This window comes from Nyctibius grandis, chromosome 28 (genome assembly GCF_013368605.1).
Source record: "Nyctibius grandis isolate bNycGra1 chromosome 28, bNycGra1.pri, whole genome shotgun sequence".
NCBI lineage: Eukaryota > Metazoa > Chordata > Aves > Nyctibiiformes > Nyctibiidae > Nyctibius > Nyctibius grandis.
The window spans coordinates 6,364,031-6,378,056 of NC_090685.1; the positions used below are offsets into that span (position 1 = coordinate 6,364,031).

The 14,026-nt window shown below is 51.3% G+C and overlaps 1 protein-coding gene across 1 annotated transcript in view; it reads left to right on the forward strand.

Moving 5' to 3' along the window:
• Positions 1-4,006: 4,006 nt before the first annotated feature.
• Positions 4,007-14,026, forward strand: part of WDR13 (WD repeat domain 13) — a 50,633-nt gene continuing 40,613 nt past the window's right edge. The window contains exon 1 of the mRNA XM_068419767.1: positions 4,007-4,012. The gene's annotated coding sequence lies outside the window, so the exon portion shown is untranslated. The remainder of the gene's footprint in view (positions 4,013-14,026) is intronic.

Sequence of the window (14,026 nt, forward strand, 5' to 3'; positions counted from 1 at the left end):
CCCCTTTTGTCCCGTCAGGGTCTTATTTTTTTTGTTCATTTCTTTTCTTTCCTTAGTGCCATCACTTTTTAAATTTTCTTTCTATGTCTATTTTTATCAATCTACCATCCCTATTTTTTAATTGTTTCTTGGCTGTCGTGTACCCTGTCGGTTTTTAAATTTACTTTATACGTCTCCGTTTTAGTTCGCCGTCTCTATTTTTTAATTTTTGCCGTTATTTCCTTAATTCTGTCGCTTTCAAAGCGTTCCTTCTATGTCAGATCGCCGTAGAAATTTTCACATAATTGTTGTAGAAGTTCTCATGAGTTAAGAAAACAAGAATCAATAGAGATGAAATAGAATTAAGAATAGAATAATTAATATGTCTAACTGAATAAACACAGGTGCATTTCACAACCCAGGAATAATGTTCTCAGAGCCCCTTAGTGTAATCCTGACCCACGCCTGAGCAAATCGTCAGTCGTAGGTTAATGAGTAGCTAGCAGGAGTAGGCCTAGAAATATTAAATTTCTGATGATTTTAGTAAAGGGGATGTACAGTTAACCTTTTCTTTACCTTAAAAGAATATAGAACACTTAGAAATAAAAATTAATAGAGATAAGGTTCTAAATAGACTTTAGTTGTTTAGGTTAACGTTTAGGAGACAGCGGCAGCGGGAACCAGACTCGGGTCAACCCGGATCGAGACGGGACGCCGATCACAGCGGGAACATCGAGGACGGGGTGTCGACCGGAGCCGAAGCGGAACCGGAAGAGGGGATCGGCCGACTCATGGAGAAGAATGGACTTTTGTGGACTCCTGACAATTGAAGAAAGAGGAATTGAAATAGTTAGTAGAATTTTAACAGAAGCTTATGAGAAGTTTATGATGTAATTGCTTATTAGTTTCTGTATAAACTGATAGTGAATTTGAGTCAGGTACCATTCACTGCGGTGGCGGTCCAACTCTGAGTCGCTTCAATAAAGACTCAGCAAACCCAGAGACCTGGAGTCTGCCAATTTTCTTTAACAAGATTTTATCCAGTTCCTGTTTCTATTTTTTTAATTCTTTCCTCTGTGTCACGAACCATATCGCTTTCTGAATTTTCTTTCCATGTCAAATTTTATATAGTTCACCATCTGTATTTTTCACTTTCTTACCCTCAGATATTTTTGGTTTGATTTTTTTTTCTAGGTGTTCTTTTATCTCTGTTTCCATCTGTATTTTTCAATTTTTTCTTGTTTCTCGTAGCTCGTCGCTTTTAAAGTTTTTGTTCGACGTCTACTTTTATAGAGACGTCTCTCCCTGTTTTTTGTTTCACGTCCACCCCGTACCTCTCATTTTAAAATTCTCTTTGTCTGTTTTTATCCAGTTTGGCATCTTTATTTTTTTATTTCATTCTAGTCTGTCCTGTACCCAGTCGCTTTTAAAATTTTCTTTTATCTCTCTGTCTATTTAGGGGTTTTGTTATTTTTAAATTTTTTCTTGTCGATGTTTTAACTTTTGAATTTGTTTCTTTGTTCACTATTATGTATGATTCTGTCTCTGTCATTTACTTTTTTCCTATGTCCTCTACATTATCACTTTTAAAGTTTTCTTTCTATGTCTACTTTTATCAAGATGTTTAACCTTATTTTTTATTATTAGAAGGGGTGTGGTTAGTAGGTCAAGAGAGGTTCTCCCCCCCCTCTACTCTGCCCCAGTGAGGTCGCATCTGGAACATCGTGTCCAGTTCTGGGCCCCTCGGTTCAAGGAGGACGGGGAACTGCTAGAGAGAGTCCAGCGCAGAGCCACGAGGATGATTAAGGGGGTGGAACATCTCCCTGATGAGGAGAGGCTGAGGGCGCTGGGTCTCTTTAGCTTAGAGAAGAGGAGACTGAGGGGTGACCTCATTAATGTTTATAAATATGTCAAGGGCAAGTGTCGTGAGGATGGAGCCAGGCTCTTCTCAGTGACATCCACTGACAGGACAAGGGGCAACGGGTGCAAGCTGGAACACAGGAGGTTCCACATAAATATGAGGAAAAACTTCTTTACAGTGAGGGTAACTGAACACTGGAACAGGCTGCCCAGAGAGGGTGCGGAGTCTCCTTCTCTGGAGACATTCAAAACCCGCCTGGACGCGTTCCTGAGTGACACGATCCAGGTAATCCTGCTCCGGCAGGGGGTTGGACTAGATGATCTTTCGAGGTCCTTTCCAATCCCTGACATCTGCGGTCTGTTCAAATCCCCTCCAGACTTCCTCCTCGTGCCCCCGAGCCTTCTACCGTCTCTGCGGCCCAATCCGGACCCCTCTAACAGCGCCAACACCTCCCGATGCCATCACAGCACCGTCGTCGTCCTCGGCACAGTTTTAGCTTTGTAGCAGACCTCGCACCCCTCTTATTCCCTCAGAAGATTTCCCGAGTCCCCATCTGTGACGCGGCCCAGTCATTCCGTCATCTCTTCTTAACCCACAGCGTTTTAGTTTTTTCAGAGCGTCCTGGTTTTGTGCGCATAAAATTTATAGAATCACTTTTCTGTTCCATTTTGCTTCAGTTTGTGGCCAGCTGTGGGACAGTGATCAAGGCCATTAGCAGTTAAATTCAGGACAGTTGCCCCAGGCTGGCCCACAGGTGTATTCTATAACATTAACCTCAAGTTCACTACAAATGGGGAAGCTTGGGGAGGGGCGGGGCTCTTTTTGCTCTGCTCCCCTCCCTCTTTCTCCTTCTTCTCAACAACGGCTATCTCCAGAGGAACTTGCCATCACTCTATGGGCTAATTATAGTTTTGGGTGTTTTGTATTAGCATCGATATCGGTTTTAAATTGTAACCCACGAGTCTCCTTCCTTTTCCCGAATCCCTTTCTCGGTCCGGGAAGGGCCATCGGGTGATAGAAGAGCTGCTTATTTTGTAGTCCCAGGTGCGGGCTAAATGAAGACACAGAGGAAGGTAAACTATGTAATTTTTGATGCTCATATTGTTACTGCATCTAACAAGCTACTTTCTTACATAGCTTAGTACGTCACCAATCTTTTTCTACCTACGCTCCAGAAAATCTAAGTTTAGCTCCTACCCGGTCACATCGCCGATACGATAGACGTAGCCGCGGTGAAAGAGCAGGCATCGTCATTTCCAGCAAGGCTCGCTCCGTCCATTCCAGGCTCACACACCATAAACTTAAGACGGAGGCAAACACCGGCCGCCGCTCCTCCGTCCGCTTTTATGCCTTCTCTGGGTTCGCCCCTCCCCTTTGCAGGGGATTGTGGGAAGGGTGGTGGGCGGTGCCCCGGGTATATGAGCCGCAGCCTCTGCTCAGGGAGCTCATTCTGCTCCTGGGCTTTACTAGTGTTAGTGCTCAGCTGCTCCTTCAGTCGAGGGTAGCTTTTTGAGCCAGTCGAGCTATTTGGGCAGATATATTTTGACACTGAGAGAAGCAGCAGTGTCTGTTTGAGGTAAGAGGTTCAGGAGCAGGTAAGGTTAAGCAGCATGTATAGTAGAAAGGGTGCTTGATTGTAGTTTGTTGTTTTTTTTTTTTTCAGGTCAGTAATTTAATAGATTATAGCTATTGGTAATCTACTTATTCTGCAGGCCTGTAGGAGAGCCTGGAGTCTGTGGGAAAACAGAAGATAGGAGGAGCTCACAGAACACCAGCTGGAAAATCAGCTCCTGAGGAGCAGCTGACTCGGGGGGGTTCAAGGGCTTGAATAGGGGGCTGGAGTCATCAGGAGGAGTTAAGGTTTCCTTCCTGACAGTTCAGTAGAAGAAAATGGGCTTCTAAAGTTTTGGTACTGGGAGATGGTTGGGAAAGGGAGATGGGTTCACCAGCGATTCTCAAATTGGTTTTGCCATTGGATTCGGTGTCAATGAACTCTGTTTCATTGTAGTCTCTCTGCAGATGATGGGAGCTATGATGAAGTCGCAAGTGATGGTAATGAGGAGGATCATGGGGGTGGTGATGTATCACAAGGATAACAGTAATTTTGTGTCTCTTGGTATCTCAGGTATATCAAGCAACAACGGCCGCAGCGTCCGACTCTGGGACGAGCAGGTGAGCGGAACTTCACAGCGCTTCTGAGGAGGGGATTGCAGCAAAAGAGTTTAGTATCAGCCAGTGTGAAGCTTCCAGCTGGCACTATTGGTTTGTTTTCTGTTTTTTTGTTTTGTTTTGTTTTTTTGGTTTTTTTTTTGGCAGATAGCGTTGAGGAATGTGGCGACTGCAGAAAGGACCCGGATAGCCAATGAGGGTTTTGCTGAGGATGGATTGAGGCCCCTGGCCCTCTGAAAGCTAAGTTGAGGGACCAGGGCTAAGGAGGGGCTGGGAGGAGGGGAACAAGTTGGGAATTCCCAGGAGGGGTTGTAAAGTTAGAGTAGGGGAGCAGGCTGCCCAGGAGCAGTACCCTTTGGGCCACCTGAGGGAGTGGGTTACTTTTCAGGACAATGATAGTGTGTGCCAGGCAGGGCAGTTCCAGCCTGTGTCTATTTGGTGTGTAGTTTGTGTGGTGTCTTCTGTGTCTTAGACCTTTGTGTCTAGAGGTCTTGTTTGTAGTCAAGGAGGACACCATCGAGGAGGCAGCCTCGGCTGCCATCCCTAGAGTCTTGAACACCTGTACTCATGAGTACAGTGGCCATCAGGCGCTTCTTTTCTTGTGTAACAACCTTAAAGCGTGGTTCGGTCTTCCATCTTGCAAGTTTCCGGACGGTCCTCTTCCACGGCGTCATTCCGTGCCGCACGAGCGGCTCCTCTTTCCGGGCGTCCATTTGGACGGACCGGGCTTTCTTCCCGGCATCCTTATGCGGTGAGGTCTTGAAGCCAGGCTTCTTGCGCATACATCCTCTCTGTTCTGAGAGTCACTTCTTGTCACAGGGCCAGTGACTGTTTTGCAGTCTTTTCTGGTGTGGCCATAGAGCTTCCTCTCAGTCCTCAGTCACGGTGCCTCAGGTGATCTTAGCCCACAGCAGTCTTCTCTCGGGGCGTCACGCTTCTCACCGAGAGTTTTCTCTCATCTTTGAGGTGCGTCTTTTGTAGCGTTCCGTGTAGCGTCAGTCTGTGTGTGTGTGTGTGTGTGGCTCGGAGCTGCCCTGCCTGGGGGTGTAGTGTCAGGAGTAGGTGGAATAGCAATAGAAGTCTCAGGTTAATATGTTGGTGTGCCTAGAACTTTGGGATAAAGATTGTACAGTCATCTCGGGTCGAGCAGCCATCGGCAGGGTGTGTGGATGGCCATTTCCATAGTGTCTTATGGAGATGATAGGAGCCGTGTGGGAGGGGCTGTTCAGCAGTAGCGAACCAGCTTGAGTCTCAAGGTGTTAAGGCTTGTATGTGTGGGGCCTAAGTTTGCTGTGTTTGTAATGCCTTTCACGGCAGGAGATAGTTGTTCTGCAGATAGTAATCCTAAATGGAAACAAGAGGTGTGGAGTTTCTCAGCTATCGCTTGATCACCGAGCGACTTGTTCGATATGGCTTTTGCAGATGCAGAGGGACGAGCCGCGCACCAAAAGGCGACAGAGGAGAGGCGAAGGGAGCCCCGGAAGAAGGTGGGTCGGCACGATGTGTCGGTGGGATGATGTGTCCGGTGGCTATTTGACTAGCTTATAAGGCTTGGTTTATTTTTTTTATGTTGAAGGTGGGAAGCAACGAGCGAAGCAGGATATCTGCACCAGAGGCTGTGACTCGAGTCAGGTGAGCAGCAGGCACCGGGCCGAAGCGGCGGTTGTTTTGCGCAGGTGCGGTATTGTCGGTGAACTTACCCGCCTCCCTTGTCTGTTATGCCTTACAGGTGGCACGTGAGGATGGGCGTCGCACCCCGTAAGCTCCAGAGGCAGGATAGGCGAGCGGTCAAGGTAAAGGAGCAGGAGATAGGGATGGGTGCGGGCAGGCCGTGGTGTTGGCCGGTATCTCAGCTCGTGCCTTTTTGTTTGGGTTTTTGCAGGTGCCGCCCACAGGCTCCAGGGGGCCGATGCCACATGCCAAGGAGCAGTCTGAGAAGGTGAGGTGCTTGTGGGCCATGTTGGTGTCTAATAGCAAGGTATTAAATGTCACCATGGTTAAGCATTTGCCTTCTGTTTTTGCAGGTGCTGCCCACAGGCTCCAGGGGGCCGATGCCACATGCCAAGGAGCAGTCTGAGAAGGTGAGGCGGTTGTGGGCCATGCTGGTATTAAATGGCACCATGGTTAAGTGTTTGCCTTCTGTTTTTGCAGGCGCTGTGCGGGCTGCCTTAGGAAGCGGATGAGCATTTGAGGTGAGCTGGGCTGGTAGCGAGGAAGATCACGGGGGTGGTTACTTCTCTCAAGCATAATGGTAATTTTGTGTCCCTAGGTACCTCGGTTCCTGGAAGCAAAGGCGGCCGCTGCGTCCGAGCCTGGGATGAACGGGTGAGTGGAACACCACTGCGCTTCTGCGGAGGGAAGTGTTGTAGAACAGGATGGTATTGGCCCATGTGATGCTTCCAGCTGACACTGTTGTGTGTTTATTTTTTGCAGATGATGTTGAGGAACCTGGTGACGGCAGACACGACCCGGTTAGCCAATGTGGGTTTTGCAGAGGACGGATTGAGGCCCCCGGCCCTCTGAAAGCTAAGTTGGGGGACCAGGGCTGGGGAGGGACTGGGAGGAGGTGATGAAGTTGGCTGTTACAGGGGGTGGGGTTTAAAACTAGTGTAGGGGAGAGGGTTGTCCAGGACCCATCCCCTTTAGGCAGGTGAAGAGAGCGGGTGCCTTTTCAGCGCAATGGTAGTGTGTGCCAGGCAGGGCAGTTCCAGCCTGTGTCAGTTTGTGTAGTTTGTGTGGTGTCTTCTGTGTCTTAGACTTTTGTTAGGTCTCGATGTCTTGTCTGTGCTCAAGGAGGACACCATCGAGGAGGCAGCCTCGGCTGCCATCCCTAGAGTCTTGAACACCTGTACTCGTGAGTACAGTGGCCATCAGGCGCTTCTTTTCTTGTGTAACAACCTTAAAGCGCGGTGCGGTCTTCCATCTTGCAAGTTTCCGGACGGTCCTCTTCCGCGGCGTCATTCCGTGCCGCACGAGCGGCTCCTCTTTCCGGGCGTCCATTTGGACGGACCGGGCTTTCTTCCCGGCATCCTTATGCGGTGAGGTCTTGAAGCCAGGCTTCTTGCGCATACATCCTCTCTGTTCTGAGAGTCACTTCTTGTCACGGGCCGTGATGTTTTGCAGTCTTTTTGGTGTGGCCATAGAGCCTCCTCTCGTCCCTGTCATGGTGCCTCAGGTTATCTTGCCCCGCAGCGTCTTCTCTTGGGGCGTCACGCTTCTCACTGAGAGTTTTCTCTCATCTTTGAGGTGCATCTTTTGTACTGTTCTGTGTAGCGTCAGTCTGCGTGTGTGTGTGTGTGGCTCGGAGCTGCCCTGCCTGGGGGTGTAGTGTCAGGAGTAGGTGGAATAGCAATAGAAGTCTCAGGTTAATATGTTGGTGTGCCTAGAACTTTGGGATAAAGATTGTACAGTCATCTCGGGTCGAGCAGCCATCAGCAGGGTGTGTGGATGGCCATTTCCATAGTGTTTTATGGAGATGATAGGAGCCGTGTGGGAGGGGCTGTTCAGCAGTAGCGAACCAGCTTGAGTCTCCAAGGTGTTAAGGCTTGTATGTGTGGGGCCTAAGTTTGCTGTGTTTGTAATGCCTTTCACGGCAGGAGATAGTTGTTCTGCAGATAGTAATCCTAAATGGAAACAAGAGGTGTGGAGTTTCTCAGCTATCGCTTGATCACCGAGCGACTTGTTCGATATGGCTTTTGCAGATGCAGAGGGACGAGCCGCGCACCAAAAGGCGACGGAGGAGAGGCGAAGGGAGCCCCGGAAGAAGGTGGGTCGGCACGATGTGTCGGTGGGATGATGCGTCCGGTGGCTATTTGACTAGCTTATAAGGCTTGTTTTATTTTTTTTATGTTGAAGGTGGGAAGCAACGAGCGAAGCAGGATATCTGCACCAGAGGCTGTGACTCGAGTCAGGTGAGCGGCAGCCGCCGGGCCGAAGCGGCGGTTGTTTTGCGCAGGTGCGGTATTGTCGGTGAACTTACCCGCCTCCCTTGTCTGTTATGCCTTACAGGTGACACGTGAGGATGGGCATCGCACCCCGTAAGCTCCAGAGGCAGGATAGGTGAGCGGTCAAGGTAAAGGAGCAGGAGATAGGGATGGGTGCGGGCAGGCCGTGGTGTTGGCCGGTATCTCAGCTCGTGCCTTTTTGTTTGGGTTTTTGCAGGTGCCGCCCACAGGCTCCAGGGGGCCGATGCCACATGCCAAGGAGCAGTCTGAGAAGGTGAGGTGGTTGTGGGCCATGTTGGTGTCTAATAGCAAAGTATTAAATGGCACCATGGTTAAGCATTTGCCTTCTGTTTTTGCAGGCGCTGTGCGGGCTGCCTTAGGAAGCGGATGAGCCTTTGAGGTGAGCTGTGTTGGTAGCGAGGAAGATCACGGAGGTGGTTACTTCTCTCAAGCATAATGGTAATTTTGTGTCCCTAGGTACCTCGCTTCTTGGAAGCAAGGGAGGCAGCAGCGTCCGAGCCTGGGATGAACGGGTGAGTGGAACACCACTGCGCTTCTGCGGAGGGAAGTGCTGTAGAACAGGACGGTATTGGCCCATGTGATGCTTCCAGCTGACACTGTTGTGTGTTTATTTTTTGCAGATGATGTTGAGGAACCTGGTGACGGCAGACACGACCCGGTTAGCCAGTGTGGGTTTTGCAGAGGACGGATTGAGGCCCCCGGCCCTCTGAAAGCTAAGTTGGGGGACCAGGGCTGGGGAGGGATGGGAGGAGGTGATGAAGTTGGCTGTTACAGGGGGTGGGGTTTAAAACTAGTGTAGGGGAGAGGGTTGTCCAGGACCCATCCCCTTTAGGCAGGTGAAGAGAGCGGGTGCCTTTTCAGCGCAATGGTAGTGTGTGCCCGGCAGGGCAGTTCCAGCCTGTGTCAGTTTGTGTAGTTTGTGTGGTGTTTTCTGTGTCTTAGACCTTTGTTGGGTGTCGATGTCTTGTCTGTGCTCAAGGAGGACACCATCGAGGAGGCAGCCTCGGCTGCTATCCAAAGAGTCTTGAACACCTGTACTCGTGAGTACAGTGGCCATCAGGCGCTTCTTTTCTTGTGTAACAACCTTAAAGCGCGGTGCGGTCTTCCATCTTGCAAGTTTCCGGACGGTCCTCTTCCGCGGCGTCATTCCGTGCCGCACGAGCGGCTCCTCTTTCCGGGCGTCCATTTGGACGGACCGGGCTTTCTTCCCGGCATCCTTATGCGGTGAGGTCTTGAAGCCAGGCTTCTTGCGCATACATCCTCTCTGTTCTGAGAGTCACTTCTTGTCACAGGCCATGACTTTCTGGTCTCTTTCTGGGGTTGCCATAGAGCTTCCTCACATCCTCATCACGGTGCCTCAGGTGATCTTACCCCACAGCATCTTCTCTCAGGGCATCACGCTTCTCACCGAGAGTTTTCTCTCATCTTTGAGGTGCGTCTTTTGTAGCGTTCCGTGTAGCGTCGGTCTGCGTGTGTGTGTGTGGCTCGGAGCTGCCCTGCCTGGGGGTGTAGTGTCAGGAGTAGGTGGAATAGCAATAGAAGTCTCAGGTTAATATGTTGGTGTGCCTAGAACTTTGGGATAAAGATTGTACAGTCATCTCGGGTCGAGCAGCCATCGGCAGGGTGTGTGGATGGCCATTTCCATAGTGTCTTATGGAGATGATAGGAGCCGTGTGGGAGGGGCTGTTCAGCAGTAGCGAACCAGCTTGAGTCTCCAAGGTGTTAAGGCTTGTATGTGTGGGGCCTAAGTTTGCTGTGTTTTTAATGCTTTCACGGCAGGAGATAGTTGTTCTGCAGATAGTAATCCTAAATGGAAACAAGAGGTGTGGAGTTTCTCAGCTATCGCTTGATCACCGAGCGACTTGTTCGGTATGGCTTTTGCAGATGCAGAGGGACGAGCCGCGCACCAAAAGGCGACGGAGGAGAGGCGAAGGGAGCCCCGGAAGAAGGTGGGTCGGCACGATGTGTCGGTGGGATGATGCGTCCGGTGGCTATTTGACTAGCTTATAAGGCTTGTTTTATTTTTTTTATGTTGAAGGTGGGAAGCAATGAGCGAAGCAGGATATCTGCACCAGAGGCTGTGACTCGAGTCAGGTGAGCGGCAGCCGCCGGGCCGAAGCGGCGGTTGTTTTGCGCAGGTGCGGTATTGTCGGTGAACTTACCCGCCTCCCTTGTCTGTTATGCCTTACAGGTGGCACGTAAGGATGGGCGTCGCACCCCGTAAGCTCCAGAGGCAGGATAGGTGAGCGGTCAAGGTAAAGGAGCAGGAGATAGGGATGGGTGCGGGCAGGCCGTGGTGTTGGCCGGTATCTCAGCTCGTGCCTTTTTGTTTGGGTTTTTGCAGGTGCCGCCCACAGGCTCCAGGGGCGGATGCCACATGCCAAGGAGCAATCTGAGAAGGTGAGGTGCTTGTGGGCCTTGTTGGTGCCTAATAGCAAGGTATTAAATGTCACCATGGTGAAGCATTTGCCTTCTGTTTTTGCAGGTGCTGCCCACAGGCTCCAGGGGGCCGATGCCACATGCCAAGGAGCAGTCTGAGAAGGTGAGGCGGTTGTGGGCCATGTTGGTGTCTAATAGCAAAGTATTAAATGGCACCATGGTGAAGCATTTGCCTTCTGTTTTTGCAGGTGCTGCCCACAGGCTCCAGGGGGCCGATGCCACATGCCAAGGAGCAGTCTGAGAAGGTGAGGCGGTTGTGGGCCATGTTGGTGTCTAATAGCAAAGTGTTAAATGGCACCATGGTTAAGCATTTGCCCTCTGTTTTTACAGGCGCTGTGCAGGCTGCCTTAGGAAGCGGATGAGCATTTGAGGTGAGCCGGGGTGGTAGCGAGGAGGATCACGGGGGTGGTTACTTCTCTTAAGCATAATGGTAATTTTGTGTCTCTAGGTACCTCGGTTCCTGGAAGCAAAGGCGGCCGCAGCGTCCGAGCCTGGGATGAACGGGTGAGTGGAACACCACTGCGCTTCTGCAGAGGGAAGTGCTGTAGAACAGGATGGTATTGGCCTATGTGTTGCTTCCAGCTGACACTGTTGTGTGTTTATTTTTTGCAGATGATGTTGAGGAACCTGGTGACGGCAGACACGACCCGGTTAGCCAATGTGGGTTTTGCAGAGGACGGATTGAGGCCCCCGGCCCTCTGAAAGCTAAGTTGGGGGACCAGGGCTGGGGAGGGACTGGGAGGAGGTGATGAAGTTGGCTGTTACAGGGGGTGGGGTTTAAAACTAGTGTAGGGAAGAGGGTTGTCCAGGACCCATCCCCTTTGGGCAGGTGAAGAGAGCGGGTGCCTTTTCAGCGCAATGGTAGTGTGTGCCCGGCAGGGCAGTTCCAGCCTGTGTCAGTTTGTGTAGTTTGTGTGGTGTCTTCTGTGTCTTAGACCTTTGTTAGGTGTCGATGTCTTGTCTGTGCTCAAGGAGGACACCATCGAGGAGGCAGCCTCGGCTGCCATCCTAAGAGTCTTGAACACCTGTACTCGTGAGTACAGTGGCCATCAGGCGCTTCTTTTCTTGTGTAACAACCTTAAAGCGCGGTGCGGTCTTCCATCTTGCAAGTTTCCGGACGGTCCTCTTCCGCGGCGTCATTCCGTGCCGCACGAGCGGCTCCTCTTTCCGGGCGTCCATTTGGACGGACCGGGCTTTCTTCCCGGCATCCTTATGCGGTGAGGTCTTGAAGCCAGGCTTCTTGCGCATACATCCTCTCTGTTCTGAGAGTCACTTCTTGTCACGGGCCGTGATGTTTTGCAGTCTTTTTGGTGTGGCCATAGAGCCTCCTCTCATCCCCGTCACGGTGCCTCAGGTGATCTTAGCCCCGACAGCGTCTTCTCTCAGGGCATCACGCTTCTCACCGAGAGTTTTCTCTCATCTTTGAGGTGCATCTTTTGTAGCGTTCCGTGTAGCGTCGGTCTGTGTGTGTGTGTGTGGCTCGGAGCTGCCCTGCCTGGGGGTGTAGTGTCAGGAGTAGGTGGAATAGCAATAGAAGTCTCAGGTTAATATGTTGGTGTGCCTAGAACTTTGGGATAAAGATTGTACAGTCATCTCGGGTCGAGCAGCCATCGGCAGGGTGTGTGGATGGCCATTTCCATAGTGTCTTATGGAGATGATAGGAGCCGTGTGGGAGGGGCTGTTCAGCAGTAGCGAACCAGCTTGAGTCTCCAAGGTGTTAAGGCTTGTATGTGTGGGGCCTAAGTTTGCTGTGTTTGTAATGCCTTTCACGGCAGGAGATAGTTGTTCTGCAGATAGTAATCCTAAATGGAAACAAGAGGTGTGGAGTTTCTCAGCTATCGCTTGATCACCGAGCGACTTGTTCGGTATGGCTTTTGCAGATGCAGAGGGACGAGCCGCGCACCAAAAGGCGACGGAGGAGAGGCGAAGGGAGCCCCGGAAGAAGGTGGGTCGGCACGATGTGTCGGTGGGATGATGCGTCCGGTGGCTATTTGACTAGCTTATAAGGCTTGTTTTATTTTTTTTATGTTGAAGGTGGGAAGCAACGAGCGAAGCAGGATATCTGCACCAGAGGCTGTGACTCGAGTCAGGTGAGCGGCAGCCGCCGGGCCGAAGCGGCGGTTGTTTTGCGCAGGTGCGGTATTGTCGGTGAACTTACCCGCCTCCCTTGTCTGTTATGCCTTACAGGTGGCACGTAAGGATGGGCGTCGCACCCCGTAAGCTCCAGAGGCAGGATAGGCGAGCGGTCAAGGTAAAGGAGCAGGAGATAGGGATGGGTGCGGGCAGGCCGTGGTGTTGGCCCGTATCTCAGCTCGTGCCTTTTTGTTTGGGTTTTTGCAGGTGCCGCCCACAGGCTCCAGGGGCGGATGCCACATGCCAAGGAGCAATCTGAGAAGGTGAGGTGCTTGTGGGCCTTGTTGGTGCCTAATAGCAAGGTATTAAATGTCACCATGGTGAAGCATTTGCCTTCTGTTTTTGCAGCTGCTGCCCACAGGCTCCAGGGGGCCGATGCCACATGCCAAGGAGCAGTCTGAGAAGGTGAGGCGGTTGTGGGCCATGTTGGTGTCTAATAGCAAAGTATTAAATGGCACCATGGTGAAGCATTTGCCTTCTGTTTTTGCAGGTGCTGCCCACAGGCTCCAGGGGGCCGATGCCACATGCTAAGGAGCAGTCTGAGAAGGTGAGGCGGTTGTGGGCCATGTTGGTGTCTAATAGCAAAGTGTTAAATGGCACCATGGTTAAACATTTGCCATCTGTTTTTACAGGCGCTGTGCAGGCTGCCTTAGGAAGCGGATGAGCATTTGAGGTGAGCCGGGGTGGTAGCGAGGAGGATCACGGGGGTGGTTACTTCTCTTAAGCATAATGGTAATTTTGTGTCTCTAGGTACCTCGGTTCCTGGAAGCAAAGGTGGCCGCAGCGTCCGAGCCTGGGATGAACGGGTGAGTGGAACACCACTGCGCTTCTGCAGAGGGAAGTGCTGTAGAACAGGACGGTATTGGCCTATGTGTTGCTTCCAGCTGACACTGTTGTGTGTTTATTTTTTTGCAGATGATGTTGAGGAACCTGGTGACGGCAGACACGACCCGGTTAGCCAATGTGGGTTTTGCAGAGGACGGATTGAGGCCCCCGGCCCTCTGAAAGCTAAGTTGGGGGACCAGGGCTGGGGAGGGACTGGGAGGAGGTGATGAAGTTGGCTGTTACAGGGGGTGGGGTTTAAAACTAGTGTAGGGGAGAGGGTTGTCCAGGACCCATCCCCTTTGAGCAGGTGAAGAGAGCGGGTGCCTTTTCAGTGCAATGGTAGTGTGTGCCCGGCAGGGCAGTTCCAGCCTGTGTCAGTTTGTTGTGTAGTTTGTGTGGCGTCTTCTGTCTCTTAGACCTTTGTTAGGTCTCGATGTCTTGTCTGTGCTCAAGGAGGACACCATCGAGGAGGCAGCCTCGGCTGCCATCCCTAGAGTCTTGAACACCTGTACTCGTGAGTACAGTGGCCATCAGGCGCTTCTTTTCTTGTGTAACAACCTTAAAGCACGGTGCGGTCTTCCATCTTGCAAGTTTCCGGACGGTCCTCTTCCACGGCGTCATTCCGTGCCGCACGAGCGGCTCCTCTTTCCGGGCG